Raw genomic sequence first — 15,999 nt, 5'->3', positions numbered from 1 at the left:
ACATCAATACAGTTTGAAAATATATAAAACATTGAACATGCACACAGAATCACAGACACACCGAATCACACACACAGGGATATAGACACCTTCCAGAAGCTGTCTCCATTTCCTATCTTGCAAGAGAATTCATGTTATGATGATGCGTTCATGCAGGACAGTAAACAGCTTTTGAGACTTTCCCCATTGTGACAGAAATTCAGCCCAATGTGAAACTTTGAGATATATAACACAACAGAAATGAACCAACAGCTTTGTGTGTTCTTGCTTCCAATGTAACATTTGACCATTTAGTTTATCTTGTTTTCAGTCTAACATCCAACAAGGATCATTTCACAGATCCAATAACAGATCCCCAGGAGTGAGTTCCAGACTGGAATCTAATTGAGGGGTTTAGGGTTTACATACAGCATAAGAGATACCCAGGAGTGAGGGACAGACTGGAATCTAATCGAGGGGTTCAGGGTGGTTTACATACAGAATAACAGATGACAAGTAGTGAGTCACAAAATCACGGAGTCATACAGTCATAGAGATGTACAGCATGGAAACAGACCCTTTGGTCCAACCCGTCCATGCCGACCAGATATCCTAGCCTATTCTAGTCTCTTTTTCAAGCACTTGGACCATCTCCCTCCAAAACTTTCCCATTCATATACCCATCGAGGTGCATTTTAAATGTTGCAATTGTACTACCCTCCACCACTTCCTCTGACAGTTCATTCCATTCATGTACCACCCTCTGAGTGAACAAGTTGCCCTTAGATCTCTTTCATATCTTTCCCCTCTCACACTAAACCTCTGCCCTCTAGTTCTGGACCCCCCTACACCGAGGAAAAGACTTTGTCTATTTCTCCTATCCATGCCCATCATGATTTTATGAACCTTGATAAGGTCACCCCTCAGTCTCTGACACTCCAGGGAAAACAGCCCCAGCCTATTCAGCCTCTCCCCGTAGCTCAAATCCTCTAACCCTGACAACCTCCTTGTAAATCTTTTCTGAACCCTTTCAAATTTCACAACATCCTACCGATAGGAAGGAGACCAGAATTGCACGCCATACTCCTACAGTGGCCTAACCCATGTCCAGTCCAGTCACAATATGACCTCTCAATGCCTATACTCAAAACACTGACCAATAAAGGAAAGCATACCAAACGCTGCCTTCATTATCTTATCCACCTGCCACTCTACTCTCACGGAGCTACGAACCTGCACTTCAAAGTCTCTTTGTTCAGCAACTCTCCCACGGACCTGACCATTAAGTGTATAAATCCTGCTCAAATTTGCTTTCTCAAAATGCAGCACCTCGTGTTTATCGAAGTGGAATAGAATTGAAGGTTTTGGGGTGTTTTTGAATCATGCCAGTCACACATAGATGGAAGTGAGTTACACGTTGGAATATAATCGAGAGGGTTCCGGGTAATTCATATAATCCCGACCGTGGGGAAACAAGCCCTTCAGCCCAACAAGACCACACTGACCCACAGAAGAATAACCCATCCAGATCCATTTCCCCACATTTACCCCTGACTAATGCACATCACATACACATCCCTGAACACTGTGAACAATTTTAACAGCTTTGGATTGAATGGTTAATATACAGAATAACAGATACCCAGGAGTGTGATACAGACTGGAATCTAATCAAACGATTGAAGTGGCTAATGTACACAGTCCCTTAAAATTGGAAGTCAGTTACAGATTGGAATTTTATCAAGGGGATTCAGGACGATTATGTGTACAATAACAGATACCCCAGAGTGAATTACAGACTGGAATCTAATGAAGGGTTTCAGGGTGGTTTATATGCAGAATAACAGGTAGCCCGGAGTGAGTTGCAGAGTCATAGAATCATCTAGATGTACAGCATGGAAACAGAAACTTCGGTCCAACCTGTCAATGCCGATCAGATATCCCAACCCAATCTAGTTCCACCTGGCAGCACCTGGCCCATGTCCCTCCAAACCCTTCTTATTCATATACCCATCCAAATTCCTCTTAAATGTTGCAATTGTACCAGCCTCCACCACTTCCTCTAGCAGCTCACTCCATAAACGTACCACTTTCCGCGTGAAAAAGTTGTCCTTTAGGTCTATTTCATATCTTTCCCCTCTCAAACTAAACCTATGCCCTCTAGTTCTGGACTCCCTTACACCAGGGTAAACCTCGATAAGTTCACCCCTCAGCCTCTGACACTCCAGAGAAAACAGCCCCAGACTGTTCAGCCTTTCCCTGTAGCTCAAATCCTCCAACCCTGGCAACATCCTTGTAAATCTTTTCTGAACCCTTTCAAGTTTCACAACATCTTTCCGATAGGAAGGAGACCAGAATTGCATGCAATATTCCAAGAGTGACCTAACCAATGTCCTGTATAGCCGCAACATGACCTCCCAACTCCTGTAATCGGTACTCTGACCAATAAAGGAAAGGATACAAAATGCCTTCTTCACTATCCTATCTCCCCGCGACTCCACTGGCAAGGAACTATGAACCTGCGCTCTTTGTTCAGCAACACATCCTAGGACCTTCCCATTAAATGTAGAAGTCCTGCTAAGATTTGCTTTCCCAAAATCCAGCACCTCGCATTTATCTGAATTAAACTCCATCTGTCACTTCTCAGCCCATTGGCCCATCTGGTCCAGATCCTGTTGTAATCTGAGGAAACCCTCTTCTCTGTCCACTACACCTGCAATTTTGGTGTCATCTGCAAACTTACTAAGTGTACCTCTTATGCTCGCATCCAAATCATTTCTATAAATGACAAAAAGTAGAGGGCCCAACTCTGATCCTTGTGAAACTCCACTGGTCACAGGCCTCCAGACTGAAAAACAACTCTCTACACCACCCTCTGTCTTCTACCTTTGAGCCAGTTCTGTATCTAAATGGCTATTTCTCCCTGTATTCCAAGAGATCTAACCTGCTAATCAGTCTCCCATGGGGAACCTTGTCGAACGCCTTACTGAAGTTCATATAGATCACATCTACTGCTCTGCCCTCATCAATCTTCTTTGTTACTTCTTCAAAAACTCTATCAAGTTTGTGAGACATGATCTCCCACGTGCAAAGCCATGTTGACTATCCCGACTCAGTCCTTGCCTTTTCAAATACATGTACATCCTGTCCCTGAGGATTCCCTCCAACAACTTGCCCACCACCGAGGTCAGGCTGACCGGTCTATAGTTCCCTGGCTTGTCTTTACCGCCCTTCTTAAACAGTGGCACCACGTTTGCCAACCTCCAGTCTTCTGGCACCTCCCCTGTGACTATCGATGATACAAATATCTCAGCAAGAGGCCCAGCAAACAATTCTCTAGCTTCCCACAGAGTTCTCAGGTACACCTAATCAGGTTCTGGGGATTTATCCACCTTTAACCATTTCAAGACATCCAGCACTTCCTCCTCTGTATATCTGCAACATTTTGCAAGATGTCAGCATCGATTTCCCTACAGTCTACATCTTCCATATCCTTTTCCACAGTAAATACTGATGCAAAATATTCATTTAATATCTCCCCCATGTTCTGTGGCTCCACACAAAGGCTACCTTGCTTATCTTTGAGGGGCCCTATTCTCTCTCTAGTTACCCTTTGTCCTTAATATATTTGTAAAAACACTTTGGATTCTCCTTAATTCTATTTTCCAAAGCTATCTCATGTCCGCGTTTTGCCCTCCTGAGTTCCCTCTTAAGTATACTTCAATTTCCTTTATACTGTTGTAATGATTCACTCGATCTATCCTGTCTATACCTGACACATGCTTCCTTCTTTTTCTGAACGAAACCCTCAATTTCTTTAGTCAGCCAGCATTCCCAATAACTACCAGCCTTCCCTTTCAACCCTGACAGGAAGTTACAGCCTGGAATCTAATCGCCGGGCTCAGGGTGGTTTATAACCAGAATAACAGATAGCCCGGTGTGAGTTACAGCCTAGAATCGAATCGAGGTGTTCATGGTGGTTATATACAGAATAACAGATAGCCCGGAGTGGGTTACAGCCTGGAATCGATTCGAGGTGTTCAGGGTGGGTTATATACAGACTATCAGACAACCTGAAGTGAGTTACAGCCTGGAATCTAATCATGGGGTTCAGGGTGGTTTATATACAGAACAGCAGACATCCCGGTGTGATTTACAGCCTGCTATCTAATCGCGGGTTTCAGGGTGGTTTATATCCAGAATAACAGATATTCTGGGGTGTGTTACAGCCTGGAATCTAATTGAGTGGTTCAGGGTGGTTTATCTGCAGAATAACAGATACCCCGGACTGAGTTACAGCCTGGAATGTAATCGAGTGGTTCAGGGTGGGTTTTATACAGAATAACAGAGAGCCCAGAGTGAGTTACAGCCTGCAATCTAATCGAGAGGTTCAGGGTGGGTTATATACAGAATAACGGATAGCCCAGAATGAGTTACGGCCTGGAATCTAATCGAGGGTTCAAGAATGTTAGTATACAGAATAACAGATAGCCGGGGTGTGTTACTGCCTGGAATCTGATCAATGTCTGTTCACTTTAAGATAGGACGGATTTTGCTGAATCGAAAGTACAGCCACAGATGCCAGCTAAAGGTCAGACTGTTCCAAATGTAACAATTAGCTGGGAAATGGAAGCCTGAGTTTTTGGTTGCTGTTTTGACAGCAGTTCAAAAGCAATCAAAGACTTTAAATAATGCTCAGAATATCTGAAGCCAATAGAATTTGAATATTATTGTTCGTACACCTGGAAATCAATCAAATTATGAGAATTATTATATCATGGGGCGTTTATAAATCCAGCATTTTGAACACTAGAGGGAGAGCCACTGCCATCCAACAGCAGAGTAACTGCTGTAGAACAGGAGTGCTTACTGACCATCTCAAACACTCTATATCAAAGACACATGTTCATGTAAAACATACTTGCATTTTTTAAAAATATGACCACGTGACATCAGCAGCTGAAAGAGTGAACACAGCGGGGAAGATAGAGACTGTGTGGTTTTGAGATTGTAACGTTTAATATGTGGGTTGTTGGAACAGCATATTTTTACAGAGTTAGAGTCAGATAGTAAGTAGCAAAGAAAAGAGGGGCTTGTATTTGCGAATAGTTTTTGTTTAGTGTTCACTATTAAAGTTAAGAAACTAACTTGCTATTTTTTGTTTAAATAGTGGAATGTAGGAGATCTGTATCACTCGTATGTTAACAGATTACGATGTGAGGCGAGCTTTTCTGGGTGTTTGGTTTTAATTAACAGAGGGGGTTCGACTCCACCTTGTAAATGTCCATTCACACTAACCCCATTTCCCTGCAGTTGGCCCATATCCTCCTCGTCCTTTCCTATCCACATATTTATCCAAATGCTTTTGAAATGTTGTTAATGTACCCCCCTCAACCACATCTGCTGACAGCTCATCCACGTACCAGCCATTTATGTAAATAAGTGGTCCCTCAGGTTCCCTTTTATTCCTTCCCCTTTAACCTTAAACTGGTCCCGTCTCGTCCTCGATTCTCTAAACTTTGAAAAAGACTGAGAGCATTAACCCTATCCGTACCCCTCGTGATTTTATATAGCTCTATAAGGACTTCCTTAGACTCCTACACTCTAAAGAAAAGGTCCTAGCTTGTCCAACCTCTCCCTATAACTCAGACCATTTGGGTCCTGGCAATGTCCTTGTAAATTTCTTTTGCACTCTTTCTAATTTAATAACATCCTCCCCATAACAAGGTGACAAAGTGGAACACAATACTCCAAGTGCAGCCTTACCAAAGTCCTGTGTAACTGCAACATAAATTCCCAACTTCTATCCTCAATATCCTGCCTGATGAAGGCCAATGTGCCAAATTCCCAACTTCTATCCTCAATATCCTGCCTGATGAAGGACAATGTGCCAAAAACCTTCTTCACTGCCCTGTCTACCTGTGACTCCACTCTCAGAGAACCGTGCACCTGAATTCCAAGATCTCTCTGCCCATGACACCCCTTAAGGACCGCCCATTCACCATGAAACTCCTGCCTTGATTTGAGATTCCAAACTGCAAGACCTCACACATCTATATTAAATTCCATTTGCCATTTCTCAGCCCAGTTGCCCACCTGATTAAAGTCCTGCTGCAATTTCTGATAAACTTCCTCACTGATCATGCTGCCACTTATTTTAGTGTCATCTGCAAACTTACTGATCATACCTTATAGATTCTCAACCAAATCATAGATAACAAACAGCTCTGGACCCAACCTCCAGTCTGACAAGTATCCTTCCATTCATCCCTCTGCTTGCTATCAACAACCCAACTGTGTATCCAATTGGCCAGTTCCCCCAGCATTCTACGTGATGGAACCTTCCAGAGCAGCCTGCCATGTGGAACCTTCTCAAAGGCCTTACTGAAATCCATAGAGACTACGTTAACCGCTCTGCCCTCATCAACATTCTTGATCACTTCAGCAAAGCACTCTAAGAAATTTGGGAAGCATGATCTCCCACTAACAATTCGATCCTGACTGCTCCGAATCAAACCCTGTGTAAGTAATGCAGTCAATGGTATGCTGTCCTTCATCGTAAGATGATTCGAGTACATAAGTAAAGCCATCTTCCTGCTGTTGTAGAGCCTTGCTGAGAGAGCATTTGAGGCACTCTGTACAGATTTGATCTCCTTTGTAAGGAATGATCTCCTTACCACAGACACTGGTGATGGTAACATGAGGATAGAGTGAATAAGCTGAGTGTTTAATCTGTGGAGCTGTGAGAGACAAAGAAATGGTGACGCTGAAACACGAGGAGTGGCAGCGATCACTTATTTCCAAAAGAGACATTGATAGGGTGAGAAATTCCATACTTTACCCAGGATTGATTGGTTTGGTTTATTGTCACGTGTACCTCAGTACAGGGAAACACTTTATTTATGAGCAGTGGAGATAGATAACAGTAAACATGGTCAGACAGATCATAGGGTGGAAATAGACTTGGACAGAGTAAGGCATACAGGTTACACTGCACATGACATGCACTAGACAAGATCAACATGAACAAGATCAGCATTATTTGAACTTAGAGAGTCCATTCATCAGTCTATCGTGACTTTCCTAATAGTTTATATGCCTAAATTAACTCTCCCCATGTTATTGTGCAGTCGCCGTGTGAACCCTGTACTGAACATCAGGTTATTCACAATCCCCAACAGCAGCCACATCGGAAACAGGTAGCCATTCCCACCAGCTTCCACCCTGCATAAAGAACACCAGGCCGTCTTTGTGGAGATGGAAGATGCCTTCTTGAGACTTCACACAAGACATATGGCTTCCCTGCCCACCTCTAGAAAATCATGTTAAAGTCCCACATGTGCATCATAAGCAACAGAGCCAAGAGGAACAACGTGGAGCAATCTGTCTGTGCAGCCTCTGCCCCACTTGTTCATCATGTTAGAGCATCAATTAGGAGACCCTTAAGACTGCCGATGCTGGAGATCAGAGTAGAGCGTTGATTGCTGGAAAAACACAGCAGGTCAGGCAGCATCCGAGAAGCAGGAGAATCGATGTTGAGACATTGATCAGGAATCAGCATCAATTCCGTCATTCTGCGCCCGTGTAAGTGCATTGAGGTGGGAATGGCCTCCTACTGTTCCTGTATAAGTGACTCAAGGGACTGACTGACTTCTTCCTCGTCCGATTGGATAGGGCCAAGGGCCTGACTGGTTACCCTGGTTCCTGTTTAACAGCTAGATGTGCTGACAAGTGTGACAATGTTGCAGCTTAAAGAGGTTATTTTTATCCTGGTTTCTTTTAAGAGAGAGATTGAACGATCGTTACCAAGCTGGATAGTTAAGACCACTTGAGTAAACAGCTAGGGAGGCCGTAGGTTTAATTTAATGCAGCCTGAATGGGTGTGGCCAGTTCTCACAGATTAGGATCTCTGGGTTTTGGTTTCTCAGTAACATCAAAAACTATAGTGGTCTCCAAAGAGTTGGAAGCCTCAGGGAATGTCTCCTGGCTGCTACTCTATCTGAATTTTCTCTTGATGCTGTTTTCAATTCCTGAATTTTCCTTTTTGCTAAAGGCTGTGTTTATGGGAATTTCTTATGTTTGACTAGTTTATTAGTAATAGCTCCTAGATCGATTATTCTGTTTAGTTGCCCAATACAATTACGTTCTTCTAAATTCCTCTTTCTTTGGTTTTGTTTTATCTTCTGCGTTTAAATAAATGGTGTTTTCTTCACACCGAGTATTTTGACCAGTCACATTGCATCTGCGACAGACACTTTATATTTCCTTTAAAATAAGAAAACATTAGAGTCTAGGTTACCGCCTTCAAATATTTTCGAGGGGCTCTGGTGTGGACCATCACACTGGACTCCTTCTCTTCCTGAGTGATAGGCTGGAGGCACTGAATCGGCTGTCCTTGTTCTTCTCCAAAAGTTTCAATGGACTAAATGGCTTCCTCATATTCCTGTGAAAACAGCGTGAGGTGCTGAATGAACTCTTGTTTTACTGTGGCAATGTGCAGTGTCAGGAAGTGCTGTTACATGAATGTTGTGGACATTTTAACAGCACACGCCTCAATGGAGTCTGGGTCTTGTTGCACATGGACACAAACCAGTTCAGGAACTGACGGGGGACAAAATGTTCTGAACATTGTGGAATCTTCAGTGACCATCCCCACTTTCTGATCTCATGGTGGGGAGGGTGGGGGCGGGGAGACATTGATGACGCAGCTGAAGATGTTTGTGAAGAGGAAGCTACCCTGAGGATCTCGCACAGAGGTGATCCAGGACTGAGATGATGAACATCTTCCTTTGTGCCATGTTTGACCCCAAACACTGGAGATGTTGCTCTGATTCCCATTAATTCCAGTTTTGTTAAGCTCCTTTATGTCAATAAAAGTCAACAACTGCCTTGATATTTGGGCCAGTCATTTTTATCTGAACCCTTGAGTCAACCTCTTTTGTTCATATCAATAGGCCATGGTATAGGAACAACACGTGTTTTCTTCAAACAAATGGTATTGAATGTCAGGGTTTCTCTTCTCAAGAAAGTTAGGGAGCAAGACGACTGAAAGTGTTTGAAGAGGAGGTAGATGGATATTGACCTGTCAGAGAGGTGAGGGCGATGAAGAATTGGGAATTGAACAGGATTTCAGACCAAGAGCAGATCAGTCACGATCTTAGTGAAGGGCAAGGCAGGTTTGGGGAGTGAATGACCTGCCCCTGTTTCTGATGTTCTCCCATTCTGTTATTGGAAAGTTAGTGGGTGTTATTTTCATGGAAGTTCTGTTATTGAATGTTGCAGTCAGGGAGACTAGAGGATTTTGTGAGCCATCTCTGGGTGAGGCATGGGGGCTGTATTCTCAGTGAATTTGGGTCTACAACATGACCAACAAATGAATCACAAGTTGCAGAGAGGGGAAGCTCTGTAAAGAGAGATGAGGGGCCTCTTTCATACCCAGCCTGGGCTTCCCAATTACATTTCCCAAATCACCTCAAACCGTGTGGGACAGTCTTGAAGGGTCGAATGGTCTCCTTTGTTTCTGTGCACTAGGTTATAGGAGTAAGTAGCCTCCAACTGCTCCTGTCTAGTAGGTTTGACGGGCTGAATGGAACACAGGAACATGGGACTGAGGAGCAGGAGTGAGTCATTAGATACTTTGAGCCTTCTCCACCAGGCACTAAGATTGTGGCTGATTAGGTTGTGGTCTCAGCCTCACTTTCCTGGCTCCATCCCATTATCCGTGACTCACTTCTCTGTCAAATATTTACCTAACGCAGCTTTCAATCAACATGAACATCAAGGCACGATAAACTTCCAGCGAAGAGAATTATGACTTGAAAGGTCCTTTCAGAATTTTTTGTCATCCCTCTTATAGAATCAGAGAGTCATGCAGAACGGAAACAGACCCATTAGTCCAATCTGTTCACTCCGATCAGATATCCAATCTGATCCAGTCCCATTTGCCAGCATTTGGTCAATATCCCTCCTCTCAGATACTTTTTAAATGTGAGATTGTAACCGCCTTCAGCACTTCCTCTGACAGCATTTTCTGTACACACACCACTCTCTGTGTGAAACATTTATCTTCAGGTCCATCTAAATCAATCCTCCTCACCTTCAACCTATGCCCTCTTGTTTTGGAACCCCCTATCCTGGTGGAGCAGAGTGTGGTAAACACTTTCTTAACCCCACTATCTATATGAGATGCAAATTTTAAAGAATTAAACCTGACGGTCCTAGGTTTCTGTCCTACAGCACTGCCAAAGGCTCTACCTTTAATTGTATAGGTCCTGCTATTGTTTGATTTACCAAATCCAATACCTCGCATTAATCCAAACTAAACTCCATCAGCCACCCCTCAGTCCAGTGTGTGATATTACTGCCACCTCCCCCTAGCATCACTCGACAATAGCCATAAAGCTGTAAGAGTATTCTCTTGTGTGTTTGTTCATCAGACTGTCCTGACATGCGGGGACATACCTCTGCAACAGGCAGGACTTGAATCCAGGCCTTCGAGCCCAGAGCTAGTAACACTTCCACACAAGTTCAGGAATTGGAATCAAATCCAGAGCTCTGGATCAGAGACAGGGACACTAACCAATACAACTAATATACTCAGATTTTGGGTCATATTTTAGTGCCCATTTTCAGTTCGGTGTGGATGATTATAATCAGGTTGCCATTACTGAATTACAAAAAAACACTTTGTATTATTAAACAAATGCAAGATATTTGTCTCAACTGTAGGATATTGAGTCTATATGCTATGCTATCGAAATTAACTATGACCATCTTTAATTGCTATTATCTGAAGTCTGCAATATTTAGGAAAGAAATCCTGCAGCCACACTCTGCCCAATGAAGGGTCTCAAATAGATATTTATTACTGAACACCAGAGACGAAGGAAGAGCTTAATTTCTGGTCCCAAAACACCGATCACTCTTACCCACCTCTAACGTGCGACTGCCCTCTTCCTAAAACCATGAAATGACACCAGGCCGCTGATAATTGCCCAGTCTCTCCTCCCCACTGACTGTGTCTGCAATCTGTCCCTCCTCCCCATAACCACACAAGGCAAACCAAGCTCAGGGTCTTTGTGAAAATCAAGGCTGGAGTGTGCAGGCATTCTGGAGAGGGGGATGGGCATTTTAAAATTGAAGGAGGAGGGGGAGGTGGCAGTAATATCACACACTGGGCTGAGGGGTAGCAGATGGAGTTTAGTTTGGATTAATGCGATGCATTGGATTTGGTAAATCAAACAACAGCAGGACCTATACAATTAAAAGCAGAGCCTTTGGCAGTGCTGTAGTACAGAAACCTACGGCCGTCAGATTTAATTCTTTAAAATTTGCATCTCATATAGATAGTGTGGTTAAGAACGTGTTTAACACACTTGTTTTCATTGGTCAGACCCTTTGAGTATCGGAATTGGGACGTCATGTTGTGGTTGTACAGGGTATTGGTGAGACCTCTACTGGAATACTGTGTCCAGTCTGGTCACCCTGCCTGCTCATTCCATAGGCACACCACCCTCTGGGTGAAAAAGCTGCCCCTTAGGTCACTTTTAAATGTTTCCCCTCTCACCTTAAGCTGATGTCCGCTGGTTTTGGTCTCCCCGTACTCTAAGAAAATACCTTGACTATTCACTTTGATATTACTGACCTTGATATTATTAAGCTGGAGAGGATTCAGAAGAGATTAACCTAGATGTTGCTGGGAAAGGAGGGATTGAGCTCGGCTGGGATTTTTTTTAATTAAGAATACGAGATTAAGCAGTAACTTTACAGAGGTTTATAAAATAATGGGGGGTACAGAGAAGCTGAAGGGAGGGCTGATGTCTTTTCCCTAGAGTTGGGGATTCAAAACTGAGGGATATTTTAAGGTTCGAGGAAAAAGATTTACAAAAGTCATGAGAGGTAAATATTTTAGACAGAGTCTGGCTTGTGTGTGGAATGAACTTCCAGAGGAAGTGGTGAAAGCAGGGACAGTTACAACATTTAAAGGACATTTAGATCAGTCCATGGATAAGACATCAGTTTGGATGGTGCTGTGAGCAGCTGCCCTCTCCCTCCCCCTCTCTGAATGAATCCCTGTTGGTTTTCACCCTTCGCCAATGCCTGTGCAGTGGCGTGTGGAGGCCAGCAGAGGGTGGCATTGTATCACTTTAAGCACCACAGAGACTGCCAGACCTGCCCCACACAGAGATACACAGATACACACAGCAATTGTTAGGACACAACATTGAGCTCATCTGGTAATATAAACTAAACATCAAGAAATGCTCAATTGGCCTTGTAAACTGTTAAAATATGAGTGACAGAGGACTCCCAAATTCCACTGTTTAAATAAAAACATCAATTTATTTTTTTAACTCTGAAACTGAACATTTTACATCAACTATTCACAACTCTGAGACCCCCTTTCTTTAACTGCTTATTACCCTACTCCAACTCTACAGTAATGTACTGTTTCAAAAAGACACTTAATAAAATTACATAAACGTAATTTCAAACCCACACAGCAGCTGTTGTTTCATCTGACCTCACACCAAGATCCTTTTTTCCCATCTTTCCTGGGAAGACTGGCTCATGTTACAGGATGCTATCGAAGTGCCAACATTTCAGCATTCTGCAACCTGAGAACACATCCTTCCATGACACTGTCTCTCAGTTTCCCCCTCTCTGTCTATTTCCTAAACCCCTCCCATGTGATGATATTTAAACTGATTCCCCCGCCGTGTCTCTGTGGCAGTGATGTTCACACCCACAGCACCCCCTTGTCATGGCAACAATGGAGATATGGAGCTGGAAATGGGTGAGAGCTGTACATCCTGTCACTTCCAGCCCGGGCTGCAAGTTTCCCCACACTGGGCAGGGATCTAACACAGTGTTACTGAGCAATGCACTCGGGTGGTGTACAGAGCTCTACATGCTGGGAGGGTAACTGCTCCTGGGTTACAGATCAATGCACTGGGGTGGGGTACAGAGCTCTACATGCTGGGAGGGTAACTGCTCCTGGGTTACAGATCAATGCACTGGGGTGGTGTACACAGTCCTACATGCTGGCAGGGTAACTGCTCCTGGGTTACAGATCAATGTACTAGGGTGGGGTACACAGTCCTACATGCTGGGAGGGTAACTGCTCCTGGGTTACAGATCAATGCACTGGGGTGGGGTACACAGTCCTACATGCTGGGAGGGTAACTGCTCCTGTTTTACAGATCAATGTACTGGGGTGGGGTACACAGTCCTACATGCTGGGAGGGTAACTGCTCCTGGTTTACACAACAATGCACTGGGGTGAGATACACAGTCCTACATGCTGGGAGGGTAACTGCTCCTGGGTTACAGATCAATGTACTAGGGTGGGGTACACAGTCCTACATGCTGGGAGGGTAACTGCTCCTGGGTTACAGATCAATGTACTGGGGTGGGGTACACAGTCCTACATGCTGGGAGGGTAACTGCTCCTGGTTTACACAACAATGCACTTGGGTGGGGTACACAGTCCTACATGCTGGGAGGGTAACTGCTCATGGGTTACAGATCAATGTACTAGGGTGGTGTACACAGTCCTACATGCTGGGAGGGTAACTGCTCCTGGTGTACAGATTAATTCCCTTGCGATCACTGCACATCCTGCTGTGTTGGTCAGACTATCTGCGGTTTATAGATATTGCAATGATGTGGTCAGTGCAGCTCCCCACGCTGGATGGATATGTGGCCTTTGCACAGTACATCATGTTGGTGGGGTGGATAGGGGGGTAAGGTCATGGACAGGTCAAGGAATTCCTCAGAACGTTCTATCCCCAACATTCTATAACTGACATTCCCCGGAACTTTCGGTCCCTAACATTCTATAACTGACATTCCCCGGAATGTTCTGTCCCTGACATTCTATAACTGACATTCCTGGAATTTTCTGTCCCTGACATTCTATAACTGACATTCCCCGGAACGTTCTGTCCCTGACATTCTATAACTGACATTCCCCGGAATGTTCTGTCCCTGACATTCTATAACTGACATTCCCCGGAATGTTCTGTCCCTGACATTCTATAACTGACATTCCTGGAATTTTCTGTCCCTGACATTCTATAACTGACATTACCCGGAACGTTCTGTCCCCGACATTCTATAACTGCCATTCCCCGGAACGTTCTGTCCCTGACATTCTATAACTGACATTCCCTGGAATGTTCTGTCCCTGACATTCTATAACTGACATTCCCCGGAACGTTCTGTCCCCAACATTCTATAACTGACATTCCCCGGAACGTTCTGTCCCTGACATTGTTTGTGAACAGCCGGACGTCAGTGAATTGAACAAATGATAAGATCCCGAGGGAAGAGATCCCGTTCCAGGGAGAAGGAGACACTGTTCCGAAGGGCCCTCAGGCAGTTAAAGGGGTGAATACGTTTTCCCTGCGTTTACATTTCTCCACGACACAGGATCAACCACAATTTAGACCAAAATACAGGAATTCCCAAACTCTGTTTGTCTTCCGGAAACTGGGAGAGAATCCTTCAGGACAGCAACGTTTCCACCCTCCGTATTAGGATCTGGGAAGGAGTGACCTGTGTCTGCTCTCGAGTGATCGAGTGTGTGGGAATGTTCGAGAAACCATCTGTCCTTATGGATGTGTCTCTGTGTGTTTGGGGAGGGAGGGTTTCTTGTGGTTTATGTCACATTTTTGTCAGTAATTCCGACCTTCCCATTAGTTATTCCAGCTCCAATTATTTTAATAAATCCCTGAATACAGGGACACATTTGAAAATCTCACTGGGTCCCTGATCAAACGGGTCGCTTTGCCTCCAGGCTGATGGATAATGGGTTTGTTTTCCTTCCTCACAGTTAACGTAGTGACCATCTACGTCCTGGTTTATAAAGATTGTGGATTGTCTCCATGTGTCAGACGTTACCTGGGGGGTATGGCAGCGGCGGATCTCCTGGTCATTATCCTCGACCTGATCCTGAGACACATTCCCATTCTTTATCGGGAACAGTTTTATTTCCTGATGTTCTCCGTCCCCGTGTGTAATATCCACGCCGTCCTGCTTTATGCAGCCACTGACTGCTCTGTCTGGTTCACCGTCACTTTCACCTTTGATCGGTTTGTAGCCATTTGTTGCCAGAAGCTGAAAAGTAAATATTGCAGTGAGAAAACGGCGGCTGTGGTTCTGGGAGCAGTGACTGTGCTGAGCTGTTTAAAGAACATTTTCTGGTATTTTATGCTCACGGCTCGGTATTCGCTGGAGAACACACCCTGGTTTTGTGATATAATAGACGCTGTTATAGCCTCCATTGTCTGGATCACAATCGAGTCCCTCCACCACATTCTAACCCCGTGTGTCCCATTTCTCCTGATTCTGCTGCTCAACGTTCTCACCGTCAGACACATTTTAGTGACCAGCAGAGCCCGCAGGAGACTCCGCGCTCACACCAATGGGGACACTCAGTCTGACACTGAAATGAGAAACCGAAAAAAATCCATCATTTTACTGTTTGTGATCTCGGCCAATTTCATCCTGTTATGGTCAACGTTAATGCTGTATTCTATATGGTACCGGATGTGGTATTTTGGGTATCGGTCTGTGTTTCTCCATGGCTTTGTGGTGGAATTGGGCTTCATGCTGCAGCTCCTCAGTTGCTGCACAAACACCGCGATTTATGCCATGACCCAGACTAAGTTCAGGCAGCAGCTGAAGAATGTGCTGAAATATCCCTTCACCCAAATCCATCAATCCATCAAATTCCCTCATTAATCAATCCATCCGGGATTTTCTCATTTCAGTTCAGTGTTTCAGCGATGGAGCAGCCTGTCAGTGTGGTAACAGACTGAGGGTAGCGCTGGTTTGTCCATCCTTATCCCACAGGGGGGTAACAGGGAAACATTTCAATGTTTCTCACAACTCAGGGGCCAGTGAGAAAAGGCACCATCCCACTGACTGTATCCATCACTTCCATTTGTAAACAATAAAAATGTTGATTAAAGCGTGCCGAGCAGCAGAGTTAACGATAATGTTGTGTGTCTTTGT

This window comes from Chiloscyllium punctatum, chromosome 12 (genome assembly GCF_047496795.1).
Source record: "Chiloscyllium punctatum isolate Juve2018m chromosome 12, sChiPun1.3, whole genome shotgun sequence".
Taxonomy (NCBI): domain Eukaryota; kingdom Metazoa; phylum Chordata; class Chondrichthyes; order Orectolobiformes; family Hemiscylliidae; genus Chiloscyllium; species Chiloscyllium punctatum.
The sequence above is the reverse complement of the archived record's forward strand: the minus strand, read 5'-3'. Positions refer to the sequence as shown.